Raw genomic sequence first — 16,557 nt, forward strand, 5'->3', positions numbered from 1 at the left:
TTTTAAATGTATGTTTTAAAGGAAAACACCACCCTTTTTCAATATTTTACTTTGTTCTTACCTCAATTTAGATTAATTAATACATACCTATCTTTTTCAATGCTTGCACTTAATCTTTGTACAGCGCCTTGTGAATGCCTTAGCATTTAGCCTAGCCCCATTTATTTCTTAGGATCCAAACAGGGATGAATTTAGAAGCCACCAAACACTTCTATGTTTTCGCTATAAAGGGTCATTTCATCGATAGAAACATTAATCTTTATTGAAAGTGGGTCATATTTGGAGTCGAAATGTAACATAAATTTAGATTTTTTTGCCTATTTGACCGAGAAAAGACAGAACGTGACTTTAGAGCACATTTGTATGAAAAACTACAACTCCCACTATGCACCACAATGCACAGCACTGCAAGCCACTTCCATTAATCGGAACATGGCTCAGATATTAGTGATGGGCAGTCCGGCTCTTTCCATAGATTCGGCTCTTTCAGCTCAAGCTCCGGCTCGACATTTTAGTGATGGCAGTCCAGCTCTTTTCATAGATTCGGCTCTTCTGGCTCGGCTCCCTTAGAAGAGCCGGCTCTTACGGTGCCACCCCTGCCTGCGTCTGAAGATTCGGCTCTGCTTGTTCGCTACAAAGAATCAGCTCTTAGAGCGGCTCGTTTGCGAACGACCCATCACTATCAGATATGCTATTGTGTACATAAATGCCACGTTTGTAAAACAAAGAAAATAGCCACCACTGTGTCTGACAGACACCAATCATGATTTACTTTTAAACGTGATGTTACGTTGTGTTACACACAATAACACTCTGGTCTGGTGTGTAGCAAAGTCTTATTCAAACAGTAATGGCGGTGTCAGATCCGCAGTACAAATGTCTTTTCAAGTACTTAAAAAAGGGTATGCATATTAAATGTTAATTTAGTTTCACCAATTTTCTTTTTGAATATTGTTTACTGTAATCACTGTAATTACATATGTTGGTACAGTGTTATATCAGCCTCATTGCTTTCACAATATAGACATATAAAACACCGCTCAGATATGCTATTGTGTACATAAATGCCACGTTAGTATAACAAAGAAAATAGAAACACTCACTTTATAGTCAGACGACGTCCGTTTATCCCTGCATCCTGCACACAAACGCGTTCCCCGCGCAATATCTCCACAGACGCGCTGTCTCAGCTCTTGTGCTCGTAAGCCGAAACACGTCTTTGAAATAAACATGCGCAAACAAAACAAACGTTCATATCCTGATCTGATGCAGTAATGTTATACAGAGAGCACACAGCGAGAATACAGGCTTACTAGTCCGTCCGAGCTCATATACTCCACAGATGCGCTGCTCAGCCGAAACACGTCTGTGAAATAAACACATCCAAAAATGCACAAAGTAGCTCTCTTGCCTGGAAACTAACAAACGTCCATATCCTTATCTGATGCAGAAATGTTATTAAGCAAGCACACAGCGAGAGTACAGGCACTACTAGTCATCCAAGCTCTAGCCAGTCCGGGCTTCTCTACGCAGTAGAGGCTGATGGTTGCGGCGTCTTCCCCGGGCTCCTCTACTTAGCCCAGGTGTGTGATTCTTCCGGATAAATCCGGAATTCCGGCTTTTCCGACCTGAAAATGAGGCTTTCGTGAATCATGCAAATCCAATTTTTGTGTGTGTGTGGGGGGTGCAAGGCACCGTTATAAATGACCGCATATCACTCCAAGTATTCTATTTATTGGTCACAAATGGAACTTCATTCAAAGCAGAGCTCACCAAAGAGCTTGCAGTCGTATCTCCGGCGTGAACTTGGCTACAAATAAAAAAATCAGACGTTCGCCTACGAATAGTATGAGAGAAACACATATTTCACCTTCAACCAAACTAACAAACTAGCCAATAAGAAGTAGAATAGGAAGGGGTCTTTGAGGTTCAGCTGAGGTCCAGCTGCAGATGCCGCGCGGCCGCGGAGAAGTCATAACAATTTAACTTTGTCATCAGGATGAAGAGAATGTATATGAAGCCTAGGCTAATTGATAAAACTAGACCTAATTGATAAAGGACTTAAATCAGTGGCACTGGGCATGGATAGAAGGAATAGGCAGAGACAAACAGCATTTTAGTAAGAAATTAAGAGAACCAGCCAGGTTTTTGCTGCTTTGACCAAACTGTCCGTTTCAAACCAGGCTATGCCAGTAATGTAAATATCAGATTTCTCGTTGAGGTGAAATGCGGTCTCGCGATATCAATATAAAGTTGCGTTTTTGTCAAAAAGTTTGCTTTCATTAAATTATTCTGTAATCACTTACGTTAACGCACACACATACTCGAATCAGATCCAACGCATACACACGCATACGTTTGCTCCTCTTAATGGTTTGTGAATCTGGCAGTAATGCTTGCGATTACAGAATAATATAATGACAAACACACACATTCATTGTTCTGGTTCGTGAAACATGTAGCTCTTTACTGTTAGGTGCTTTGCCAAAAGATCTATGCAAAAGACAAATGCACTTGACTTGACCGTATGTATGTCCGTATGTATGTCGCCACGTCATGGTAGGTGTGTCGTATATTTTCCTGCTTTTTTGTCCTTTGCCAATCACACCTATGTTAGCCGAAGCCCAGGCTCCGGCCTACTCCTCGGGCTTCTGTTTCTCCATCTGCCTCAGCTCTTTGCTGTATTGTGGCTCATAAAGGTGCAATGAACAGCGGATTAAAGCATCACGCTTGCAAAATCACCCTCTTCCATATCATATCGATTACCTTCCGCTGTTATTGTAACATGAAGTCTGGCTCGCTCCACAACGTCTGTTAGCTTAGCTTAGCATAAAGATAGTGGCTGATCATTTTTTTCCGTCTGTGTTCGTATATTTTCTTAAGTCCCACCTAGGGGTGGGCGATATGACCAAAATCTTTTATCACGATAGGATTCATTTTATATCATGATAACGATATGTATCACGGTAGAGTTTTTTTTATGTTTTAATACATTTTTTTTGTTATTAAAATCTTTAATACCATAGAAATGTTCATAATTCTCACAAAAACCTTATACAAGCATAAAAAGAAGACGAAAACAAACAAATTTCAAGCTCTCTGAATATAAACTGTCAATTAAAAATTAATTATAATAAATAATTATGTATATAATTTAAGGTAGAAAAGTGATTTGGTCAAGAGAAGTGAGAGATTATCTGAGAGATGTTTCATAAACATGAGTGACAGACAGGAGCAAAATTAGGTAACTTCCCCTTTAAGACCAAAGTCCGGACCCTACTGTATGTTACACATGCGTTTTCTCTTTTAGCTGTTCACTTTCTCTTAAGCCCTAAATGGTCGTGTTTATGGGGATACTTGCAAAGATGGGAATTTTGACGCATATATGTATTTAAGGCCAATAAAGCGGAAAAAATGCTCACAAGCTTAATGAGCAGCGGTTGCCCGACTTGCGTGTTCCTCACAGACAGAAAGAGCAGCGGTTGCGCGACTTGCGTGTTCCTCACAGACGCACGCATATAGATCTGTTATTTGTGTTTAAATGGCTTAAAATAACTTGTTTTAAAACTGCAGAGCTTCAATAGGTGTACAAACGTTACGTTTCCGTGACCACGAGCACAGGAGCGTGACGTGGGTGCGTACCCTCGATAGAGACGATAGTTCAAAATCTCTACCGGTTGACAAATTTCTACCGGTTAATCATGTCTACCGGTTTATCGCCCACCCCTAGTCCCACCCACTGATCTGTAATAGGTCTTTAGCGTGAGTGGGTCCCACCCATAGCCCTCAACTTGGAAAAATGAGGAATGAGTGTCTTAAGTCTTTCACACTCAACAAAGATACAGAAGTTCCTTCTTTCATTGACGCAAAATGATGATTTTTACATCATTGAAAGAAGGAAGTGCCCTTTACTGAAATCAGTTTTTTCCCCATCTCAGGGGAAACTGAGGGAATGATGCACGACCATTTAAAAACATGACTGGGGTTCTAACGATACAAAGCTTAATGCAAATCGGTGAAGTGTCACTTTAAAAACTGTTACATGAGTATTTACACCAGTAAGTATGGTCGCACAAAATAAAGCGTTTGCTTAGATCTTAAGGAATGAATGGGGCTAGGCTAAATGCTAACACATTCACGAGGCGCTGTACAAAGATTAAAAGTGCATGCATTGAATAAAGATAGGTATGAATTAATTCATCTAAATTTAGATAAGAACATAGTAAAATATAAAAAAACGGTGGTGTTTTCCTTTCACAGTCTAATAGCACTGTTAAAATTAAATGGTGTGATCAATAATTTAATTATATTTTTAATAATTATCATATGGACCGTGGCTGCATGAGAAAATAGGTTAATGTGTTATTATAAATAAATGTATGTGCATAGGACACTGCATAATCTATCTATGATATGTTTAAAGAAATGAATTTAAAAACCTTTACTGACAGTTAAAGAAAAAACACTACAAAGACAGTTCACACATCAATGTTACCAAATAAGCTGTAGAATAAAGGTGTATAAATGCACATTTCCAGCTTGTTCAGGGTAAACTATGGCATTGAAAGTTATTAATATCGCTTCTCTACCTTTTGGCTAAGATCAAGTTAAACTGATTAATATGCGAGATGGTGGAGCTACACAATATAACAAGAACAACACTACTTATATTACATTAGGAAATACATTTTTAATTTAAGGGGTGGCTTATGTTGTTTCAGGAACTTATTTACAATGTTAAACTGCCGTCTTCTCATGCTTAAAATGGTCATCTTGTTGAAATAACGAGTTGGATGTTTGACATACGAAATGTGCAGTATGCATCAAAATTAAATTAGATAGGTGCATAAAATCTAGTGGTGGAATCAAAAATGAAAATCAAAAATGAAAATTCTGTCATCATTACTCAATCTCGTGTTGTTACAAACCTGTATTAATTTCATTGTCCTGATGAACACAAATGAAGATATTTTGAGATATGTTTGTAACCAAACTGTTCAAGGACCCCATTTACTTCCATAGTATTCTTTTTTCCTACGATAGACATTGTTTAAAGGTGCAAAAGAGGATGTTTCCGCCGACTGAGAATCCAAAGACCGTTACTGAGTTTTTTAAATAATCATTTCTAGGGAACACCTTCCAAACCTCGTGCACGAGTATTTGAACACGAGTGTTTGTTTACCACTGGCATATGCTGGGTAGTGCTGGGCGATTTGGCCTAAAAATAAAATCTCCGATTTTATTTTTTTTAATTCGACTTCCGATTTTTTCCGATTTTTGGTTTGTGGTGCTGCTGCCTTTGACTGCGATGGGCTTTAGGCAAATGTTGCAGCACGGGGTCTCTTGCTCCACGTCTGTCACAGCAAACCCATACCAGTTCCAAACAACAGATGATTTTATTCCTTTCTTTGGAACAAACTTCCCACTCTCACCGGTAGCCATGTTGTCGCTTGCTGTTGCCGTTTCGTGTGTTTGTGCTATGATGATGATGTTGTCGCTTGCTGATGCTGTTTCACGTGTGCTATGATGTTGTTGATGTTGCTATAATAACGCTACGGAAGCCCCGGGCAGCCAAAAATGCGCCATTACAAAAAAATCGAATTACTTATTTTTTAAATCCCCCACAACAAAAAATTCGAATTAATTCATTAAATCGATTTTTTGCCCAGGCCTAATGCTGGGTCGAGTCAGTGGATTCATTATGTGAAATTATATGATAATAAACACATAAGACGTAAAGTTAGATCAGTCGACGCTACTCCCATTTCAACTAGCATGTAGCAGACTGGTCACTGCCTTACAACTACAATACAAGAACAACGTCGATATACCTGAATAACAGTACAACAATAATTATTCCCCAGAGAAAGAATAATCACTGTTACCTGTCGGGAAGAATTTTTGCGAACTGCGCGGCTGTCTCTCTTGACACCTCTCTGTTCCTTCATTGATCTCCAGCGTTGAAATGTTTCTCCAATAACGACTCTGTTTACTTTACGTTCTTCTGACAATTTTCTCCTCTTCTCAGCGACTTAAAAAGTCTTTCTTTTACGTCCTCTTTCGGGTTTCTTCTCTTCCATGGTCCAAATTCGAGGAGGAAAGCAGGAGCGACAATGAAAACATACCGAAACTAAAGACGGAGTTTCATGCGCTATGCGCATGCGTCACTCGTGTAAAGTTACTGGAGCGTGGTTTAACTTAGCACTTTACTGTATACGTTACATTATTAATACGCTTGCTTGTACGGTTTAACCTTAGCCGCTATATTCTACTTCTTATATTATCTATTGATTTTCTGTGTTCTCCTCTACATCTACTCATGTAAAGCTGCTTTGCAACAATTAACAATTGTGAAAAGCGCTATATAAATAAAATTGAATTGAATTGAACGTCTCTCACAAGGAACGTAATGGCAGTGATTGACAAACCAGAGGGCCAATCGCTGATGGAATGATTGCGTCAACGATTGGCTGATGTTTTTAAGGCCCTACCTTATGCACAGATGACATATATTAATATTATTACTTTCAGTGCACCTAATAAATAGTCTTTTATCATTTAGTAAAGACGAATTATGTAAATGTATTAAACAAACATCCTCTTTTCCACCTTTAATGTTGCGATGACAATGTGATTTGCAATAAATATTATATATTTTTTTCATGTTTTAGGTGCCTAAAAATGCGTGGAAAATGCTAGGCACATAGGTTCTTGTCACATTCTGAAAATTTTTATGTTTTTAACAATAGGCCAGAGTTTCGTTTTGCACTGTGTGAGTGTCGCGACCGATTCACTTTTTGTTATGAGCGCACATACATTAGAAATAACAAACTTGTACGTACAAAAGACACGATATGTAAATCATCCCTTACACAGTACCTGTGTTTGTAACGCGTCATCTCTTCTAAATCCAAATAATTCCATATAGATGAAGTGTTGTTCCTTTTCACCACAAGGTCTTCATCAGACACCACATTTTCCTCACTCATCTTTCCTTCCTCCGCCATCGTATTTGCTAATGAGCACAGCGTCACAACTAAATTGACACCTCACAAATCAATCTGAGCATAGCTGACCTGGGGGTACCCCTGATTGGCCTAATAGCATGAACGCGCCAACCATGTCTTCAGGGCTAAAAGTGATAGGTCAAAGGGTTATAACACGCGCTTAGCGTGTTTTCCCTTATTCATCGTGTTAGGCTGTCTGTTGTAATGTGTTTATATTGCAATGGCGATAAAAATTCGATGTATCGTTCAGCCCTTCCACACAGATAATTTATTATACCATGTTAAAGTTGCCACTTTGTAGGTGTGAGCAAAAATGTGCCGTTGTGGGGTGTGTCACTCAAAATGTGAATGAGCTAATGAAATGCAAACACTGATCGCAATGATGGTGACTTTAAGTTAAACACCCAATATCTACACTAAGTTAAGAAAATAACTTTACATGTAAGATGTAAAATGCAAGTTTAGGTTTCAAACATAGATGGTGATAGAGAGGATAATGTTACAGATTGCAGCTTTTAACTCTGCATCAGTTTTACTTTTTAACACTCTTTAAGATTGGGACAATACACCCAGCAGTGTTCAGGATTTTGATTTGTGTTCAGATAAGGATACTGAACATGAGAAATAAGCATAGTATGCAGCCACAGAAAATAAGTTTATAAAATTTAATAAAAGTTAAAATCAGAGCATTAAATCTAAGTCTAATAATTTAGTTTTACTTACCATTCAATCAGCAGGAACCATGGAAACAGAAGACTGAAATGTGTGGGCGGAGTGTAATTACATCTTTAATGCGTATACACCAACCGCATTTGAGGCGTCAAAATCGCGTCTACCGCATCTAGTTTGCCGCTTGAACAGTTTGAATGCATTCGCGTGTCTAAAAAAAGCAAGCATTTGACGCGCATCAGAGGCAAAATCCACTTCTTGTGGGAGGGGCAAGTGCTATGCGGTTGTCTGTTTGCAAGATGACTGATGTTGATTTATCGAAAGAGTTACCAGTTTGTATTTGGTAACCTTACTATAGGGGGAAAATAAACGGCGTGGGTCGAAAAACGTCACGTGACTCAAAAGTGAAATGTGTATTTACAACTTACCAGGTTGCCCAATGTCCTCACTGACACTCTTCCAAGTGAGGTCCTTTGTATTTCTGTCTCTATAGAAATAAGAACTTGTGTCGTATAGCTCCAGGTGACTGCTCACGGACAATATTAAGTGTTCCTTTAGGTTGAATGAGTGACTCCACAGCAGCAAGCTGGCTCCTGATTGCTTAACGCGGCGCGAAATTCCGCCAAAGTTAAAAATTTTCAACTCGGGCGTCAGCAGCAAATTTGCGTCAAATGCAAAATGCACAAAAAGCACCATTCGCATGTACCGCGCCAGGCGCTCAATTCGCGGCATTTGTGTGAACTAGACGTGCGAATGAGGCAGAATTGCGTCTTCGCGCCGCGCGTCAACGTGTCTTCACATTGACTTAACATTGAAATCACTCGCGCTTCACACCTCTACCGCGGCTGGGGTAAACGCAGCATAAGGAGTTGGGTTAACACTGGCATGATTAACTCTGGCAATTAACTCAATTAAGTTAAATTTACTCTTTAGGTGTTGAATTCAACTCAGAAATGTTTAACACTGATATTTTAACTCTATTTTAACTAATTTTTGCTGTGTATAGTTGATTGCTTTGTCCACTGACATTATTCACGTTTACCAATACAGATGTAACTTGTAATGTGTGAACTTCGCTTTCCTCTTTTCCAGAATATTCCAGAACTCAGAAAGAAAGACCTGAGCCAGACGAGCCTTATTATTCCAACTCAGATGGCATGTATTTTATCATACTGTATACAGACTTTCAGACATGTAGAGCAAAGTATGTTTTGACTTGATTTGTGCATATATCATGATGTCTTGTTCTTCACACAGAAGGCCCTGACTCACACATAAAGACCAAAGACAAGAGATCATCAAAGACTGAGAGAAATGGTAAAATATAGTTGCTTGTCTTCTACACGCACGTTATTCACGTTTACCAATACAATACAATGTTCTCTTTCCCCTTTTCCAGAATTGTGCAGAACCCAGAAAGAAAGACCTGAGCCAGACGAGCCTTATGATTCCAACTCAGATGGTATGTATTTTATCATACTGTATACAGCAGGGCTATTCAATTGGCACCCTGCGGGCCGAACCTGGCCCCTGAGATAATCCGTTCCGGCCCTTCATGTAGTCTAGTGTGAAAAGACATAGAATAGATAAATGAAGTTTAGATGGACAACGGCCATACTGTTATAAGGTTACGCGCGTGCGTCTGTTTCATACAGCAAGAGCTGAATAACAGAGCGTGAGTCACGTGACTTTAGGCCAGTAGAGCGAGCAGCTTCTCCCGTAAGACGCGATGACTGACAGTGGTGAGTTAAAGAGACCACGGACTCTATGGCCGTTATTAACTTTATTTGTTGTCTTTCAAGCTTACAACACCACCTTTTCCGTCAGTTGTTGTCAGATACGTGAGCTCAATGACTTGCTTATCCACAATGACATTAGATGGCTTAGTAATGGAAACACACTGAAACGATTTAGTGAACTATACAAAGAGATCCTGGCAAGTCTCCGAAATTCAAAGCAGGCAAAGTTTCAAATATTATGCGAGTCATCGTTCTCACACAAGAATGCAATTAAAATGAGTAATCACTCATCGCAAAATATAGGGCTACAGGAATAATTTACTTGTCAAAAAACAGCATATAACAATGTTATGTTCCATATTATAACTTACTTTGTTACGTGCAATTAAGTGAGTAATAGTCTTGTGCCGGTGTTAAATTTTCATGTTGCTGTGATTTATGAAGGTTTTATTACGGTAGACGATATTACCACAGTTTTGAAATGCATAACAAAAACAGGTTGAAAAGATAAGCAAATGTCATTGTTATGGTGTAAATAAAAGGTTTAATAACTTAAACTTGTTAAAATTATATATATAAAACAATACCCAGTAGAAATATGTAAACTGAACCAATCAGAATCAAACAGAATAAAGTCCAAACTGCACAAGACGACAACTTTAGTGGTTTAAATTATTAATTAAGTGCAAAATATCATCAATCCATATGCACCCCAACGTTAGAAAGCCTCTTTGACCTTTGACTGTATGGCTTCAGCTAAAAATGAGCCAGGAGCAGCACTGCTAGATGCTTGGATACTCTGTAAAACAGGGAAGAAAATATTATGTTATGCTTTAAAGATGCATTTTAGACAATAATAGAGAATAAAAAGAAGGTAAAGCTTACTGATAGTTAGTCTTTTTTTGCTTGTTTGTATGATTAAATATGATAAACAAATATGTGTGTTCCTTCAATTATAGTAAAAGAACACATACAGCTAAATATACCCATTTGTACCCACTGTGCTGTGTATTCAACATACATAGTCAAATAAATTATGTATGTAACATTAGATTCATGGCTGTAAGTTTAAATGGTCATTATTACTGACAGTTAGACAGTGACACATCTCTTAATTCAATTCACATTTATTTGTAAAGTGGATTTCACAGTGAATGAAAATATACATAAATAATGTACACAATTAAAATATACATAAAACACAATTCTGAAAATTTAAATCATATTTTTTTGTCAAATATAACGTACCAGTGTAAAGATACTGTAAATTGGGTTATATGATCAAACTTGCGTGACCTGGTAGCAGTTGCGTTTTGCACTTTACATTAATTGTAGTCTATTTATTAAGTAATTAACTTACTGTAACGTTACCCGTCAGACTCAATGTCAGCTATAATTAATAATATATGTTTAACCGGATATATATTACAGGGTTTCCGCGGAGTCATAAAAAGTCATAAAATGTCTTAAATTCAATAATAAAAATTTTAGGCCATAAAAAGTCATAAAAACATCCGGATTTTCCATACAAGGTCATAAATTACATTTAGCCACGTCTTAAATTTATATACTTGTTCATTCATTGTTGCCTTTCCCCACAAAAATGCGCTGGTGGCGGCATTCACTCGTTTTGCCTGTTGTAGTTCTGTCTGAGGAATCTGGGTGGGATAATCACAGCGTACCAGGACTACAAGGTCCATGCGGCAGTGCAGCAAACAGACTTGTCGGAAGTACTTCAGAAACCCACGGCCCCGCGCGAACTCCGAACTCTCGAGGGTCAGCTTAGTTTAACTGAAATCTCCGGTGCTGCGTCCGAAACCGCCTACTACATACTATATAGTACGAAAAAAGCAGTAGGCGAGGCGAGTAGTATGTCCGAATACATAGTATTTGAAAAACAGTATGCGAAAAGTACCCGGATGACCTACTACTTCCGGTTAGATTTTGCAGTGTGCATACGATGGACGCTTCACTATCCCATGATGCCCCGGACGAGGAGTTATCCAACGAAGAAGAGGCACGCGGCTGTTTTCGCGCTAAAATGACACGACGTGATGACGACGTATGTCACGTGATGTAACAACATGGCGGATGTAGTACGTCCGAATCTCATTCATACTACCAGGATTCATACTATACAGTACCTACTGTTTTAACGCCAAGTAAGTAGGTACTTCATCTAATTCAGTACCTACTATACAGTATGCGGTTTCGGACGCAGCCCGGGTCTATCACAATATGAAACTTAAGTGTACATTTAATGAGCTATGGCTCGAAGACGGTGCGTTTAGTAGTTGGCTCAAACCATAGCAAACAATCGATATCAAGCCTATTGCACACTGTGTAAGAAGCAGGGTTCTAAATTAACACCCGCCAAATGCGGGTTGAAATTCATTTTGGCGGGTGTTAATAAAAACTTACTAGCCAGTTTGGCCGGTGATGCATGAGGCATTGCATGCATGATACATAAAGCTCGTTCTTGGTCATTTATCCCTCTAGCAGTACTTCCTACATTTCCCATGAACACTGTGCCGTAATGCTACGTGATGATGTTTCATACGCCAATTGGCCGCACGCAGTTTGCAGCGAAACCAGGTCATAAATTTAAATCATAATGGTCATAAAAAGGTCTTAAAAAGTCTTAAATTTGACTGAGTAAACCCTGCAGAAACCCTGATATTAGGATAGCCAGTATAACGTTAGCTTAATAGACGTAATGTTAGACAAACTAAACATTAGCGTAACGTTAGCTAGCGGACCTTAGCATTGCTAAGTGGACACTTAACTGTTATTATTTAGACACAAGATATGAGATACGATGCAATGTATCTTACCTTTATCTCTGTGAACTGTGGATGATTGTCTGGAAGATGTGTAAAGTTTGTGTTCCCGTATTTTGCTGCCCCTTTCCGTCCACACATTCTACACATATGGAAATTGTCTATCGCCAGCACGCCAGCAATCAAAAGTCTTTTTCACGTTAATTTGAAGACCCCGCAATAACACTACCGTGCAGTTTTACTACCGTGGTTTATCGTATTACTGAACAGCTGCACAAGCCTAGTGAGTAAATAAGTTAAATTCTTGTGTTAAATTGAGTGTAATATGGCTCTGTTATTTACCCCTTTTGAATGTAGAAAAAAGCTTAGTTGGATGTCTTACAATGCACTGATGTTGTTGTATGTTTCAAAAAACAGCATGACTATATTTAAATGTAGGGAAATGTAGTCATCATTGCTATATCTCAGGCCCCTCATTTGAGATGCTTTTCATGAACTTGACCCCATGACAGACTAATTGAATAGCCCTAGACTTTCAGACATGTAGAGCAAAGTATGTTTTGACTTGATTTGTGCATATATCATGAACTGTCTTGTTCTTCACCCAGAAGGCCCTGACTCACACATAAAGACCAAAGACAAGAGATCATCAAAGACTGAGAGAAATGGTAAGATTGTTTGATGTAAAGTTAATTCATATAGTTGATTGTCTTCTCCACTGACATTATTCACAGTACCAATACAGATGTACAGATACTTTCTTTTCTCTTTTCCAGAATTGTGCAGAACCCAGACCTGAGCCAGACGAGCCTTATGATTCCAACTCAGATGGTATGTATTTTATTATACTGTATACAGCTTACGCCTGTATCACACATACTCCGTATGCAGTACGTTTGCGGTGCGTAATTTTTTACGTGCCCATGTTAACAGGTTAGAGCTTTCACACACATCATACGTATGCGGTCCGTTGCAGATGCGGTGTGGTGCAGCAGTGCTGCGATCGTTTCGGCAGCGAGTCTATTTTTGCTGTACGGCACGCAAGCTGCACACGCTGATTTAAAGTGATAGCGCATGTTTTGTGGTCAGAATAAACACAGATTTACACAAAAATGCAGAAATTTCACCCTAAATGGATGTAAATACAGTTTTTCAGTAGTTTTGTCTGTATTTGTTTAATCCCCGTATGAAGCAATTAAAGCAAAACACTTATCACGAGTTGAAAAATTATATGTATAACATCTTGTTAAATATTCTACCTTGTTTATATACATAAAGTATGCTATTCATTTTACCATTGTTTAATTATACTAACATACATACGCACTGCATATGGAATATGTACTTTCAGACATGTAGAGCAAAGTATGTTTTGACTTGATTTGTGCATATATCATGAACTGTCTATGTTCTTTACCCAGAAGACCCTGCTCACACATAAAGACCCAAGACAAGAGATCATCAAAGACTGAGAGAAATGGTAAGATTGTTTGATGTAAAGTTAATTCATAAAGGTCCCTACTACATATTAATACTACATAAAGGTACTAAATATTAATTCGGTTGTCACTTCACCTTTTAATGCTTAATCCTGTTCTGTACACACACAGTTCAGTAATTTACGGAACTGGTTATTTTCATATTTAAGTAAATTTAAAGTTAAACATGTAGCTATATATAATCTATGAAACATGCCCCTTTCAAGAGCTGACCCGGACTCTACAGTTCCAAGCAAGAATCGGGCCAGTGCTATAACATATATTACTATATTTTTTCTTGAGTTTAGGTTTAATGCACATATAAAATATTATAATACACAAAAATTATAAGACATGCATACATTGTGATTTTAATGATGTTAACGCCACAATCACACTTGCTTGCTATAAAAATTTACATACTGTTTGCAATCATTCTATGGTTTTATGACTTGGAGATTAAACTTGTGTCTTTCTGTTTACTGTTTTTAGGTTCTCCTAGGCAGAAGAGTGGAAAAAGCCCCTGGAGTGATGCTGAAAAAAAGGCAGTTTATCGGCATCTTGAAAACACGATCATGTTAATGAAAGTTCCCAGCAAAGACAAGTGTACCAAAAGAAAGAACCAGTGCTACAAAACAGGGACTGGAGAGATATTAAAAATCATGTGCACAATACCATTCAATCTTGAAAGAAAAAAAGTTGATTAACTTTTTGTGTGTAAAACATGTTTTTTTATGCTTAAAGAGATAGTTTATTCAAAATTGAAAATAAGTATGAGTAATTTGACATCTTAAATTTTTGGGTAATTTTTTTTACTGTTTAGGAGCCCGTTTGTTTGGAAATAGGCTTATTCTCCCACTCCCCCACTTTTGGAATCTATTCAGTCGATCTCCGGGTCTGGCGATAACACTTTTAGCATACATCATTCAATCTAATTAGACCATTAACATCACATGTAACCTGGAGATTGGCTGAATAGATTTAAAAAAGGTTAAACTTAACTTATAACTGCGGGGAAGTTGGAAAACAAGCACATTTCCAAATAAAGGGAAGTGTTGGCCTTGTAAGCCATTGATATATATTGAGGTTTGATTTTGACAGGCTTTGGATTCATCATTTTCATTAAAATTATATATACAAGTATATATTCTTGAATATTCAAATAAATGTCTTCTGATTTTGGAGGATGAATTGTGGTGGATGTCAAACCTTTTATCTTAAGTTCATACAACAGGTTTAAAATTATAATTATAAAAAAAACTTGAAATGGTATTGGTTAATGTAAATGTTCATCATAGATTTATTATGTTACAAACAAAATTAACAGATTAATTTTGTTAATAATTTTCTAATAGCACTTCACAATTTTATTGATTCACTGACAACAAATATGTAAAAAAAAATTAACCATGGTTTTACTACAGTTAAAAAAAACATGGTTACTGTAGTAAAACCATGGTAACCACAAAATAACCATGGTTTTGACAACCATGGTTTTCAAAAACCATAGTTAAACCATGGTTAGTGTAGTAAAACCATGGTTTTGCTCATAGTAATCAATACACTAAAAAAACATGGTTACTACACTTTTACCACAATAAAACCATGGTTAATTTTCGTAAGGGTTGTGTCAATGGCCATCAATCAATAAACGAGACTATATAACCTACTATATAAGAAACTTGAATTCAAAATGTATTTGAACACAAAAGTGTCTTGTAGTGCAATTACATTCATTAGTACACGTTTAAATTAGTCATGTTTTAAATGCAACATTTAAATAGGAAACTATCAAATTACTGAAATAGTACATAAAAATAAAATAAGTTCATTAAGTGATTAAAACAGTTGTTTAGTCTTATAAAGATTAGTACCTATATAACTGTTTAAAACCGCGTCCAATGAGTCTTTAAAACCGCCATTATGTGATCTCAAATCTGCATAGCAACCGCCGGGTCCTCACAACCCCGACCAACTTCACCAGTTTCGCGTGTATCGTGTTTGTTGAAATTTTAAGTGATATTCTGTTTGTCTACTCCCCCCTAGTGGTAAAAATATTTTTTTCATTGTCCTAGTGTCAGGGGAACACTGAGTCCTCACAACACACCCTAGGGTCATGGTCCTCACAAATGTACTAAAACACGTATGTGTGTGTGTGTGTGTGTGTGTGTGTGTGTGTGTGTGCGCGCGCGTGTGTGTGCGCGCGTGTGTGCGTATGTATGTCGCCACGTCATGGTAGGTGTGCCGTATATTTTCCTGCTTTTTTGTCCTTTGCCAATCACACCTATGAATAAAACAAACTTAAAAAACTGTTGAATGTTAAATGCGTTTCATGTTTTACAGATTGGTCTTTAGTTTTCAGGTACAGAACAGAAACTGAATTAAGTAGTAAAATGTAAAATTATTGCATAGTCTAACTGTATAACTTAAACATAGCCTAGATCATTTACATTACTTTCACACACATTTGATTTCTCAAAGATTTATATTCACATTTTGAGATAATTTTGGGTGCTGTCTTTACAGTTTGCACGCGTTGGTTGAGGTGCACACACAAACGCTTGAGGAATGTGTTGAGATCTGTTTCACGTCTTCTGTCATTTCTGTCAGCCGGCCTGAGGATCAGCTGACAGAAATGACAATATCAGATAAGACCCTTATGCCTTGGTTTTGATTGTTTAGAGCCCTTTGAAGCTGCGTTGAAAATACAATTTTAAACTGTAAACTGTTGGGGTCCAAAGAAGTCTATTAAATTGAGAAAAGATCATGGAATGATTTTTTTTAAAGGTGCAGTGTGTAGATTTTAGCGGAATTTAGCACTAAGATTGTAAATTGCAGTTTAGTCCACCGTTCACCGAAACACATAGATAAGCTATGGTAACCT

At 37.7% G+C, this 16,557-nt stretch overlaps 1 protein-coding gene and 1 long non-coding RNA gene across 3 annotated transcripts in view; both read left to right on the forward strand.

The window, feature by feature from the left end:
- Positions 1-16,557, forward strand: part of arfgef3 (ARFGEF family member 3) — a 159,728-nt gene that overhangs the window by 14,463 nt on the left and 128,708 nt on the right. The gene's annotated exons all lie outside the window — the stretch shown is intronic.
- On the forward strand, positions 8,830-13,277 carry LOC135730171 (uncharacterized). Its single transcript, XR_010525918.2, has 4 exons — positions 8,830-8,993; positions 9,076-9,138; positions 12,804-12,863; positions 12,972-13,277. It is a non-coding gene; the product is annotated as an uncharacterized lncRNA (long non-coding RNA).

This window comes from Paramisgurnus dabryanus, chromosome 20, assembly GCF_030506205.2.
Source record: "Paramisgurnus dabryanus chromosome 20, PD_genome_1.1, whole genome shotgun sequence".
In the NCBI taxonomy this organism is placed as follows: domain Eukaryota; kingdom Metazoa; phylum Chordata; class Actinopteri; order Cypriniformes; family Cobitidae; genus Paramisgurnus; species Paramisgurnus dabryanus.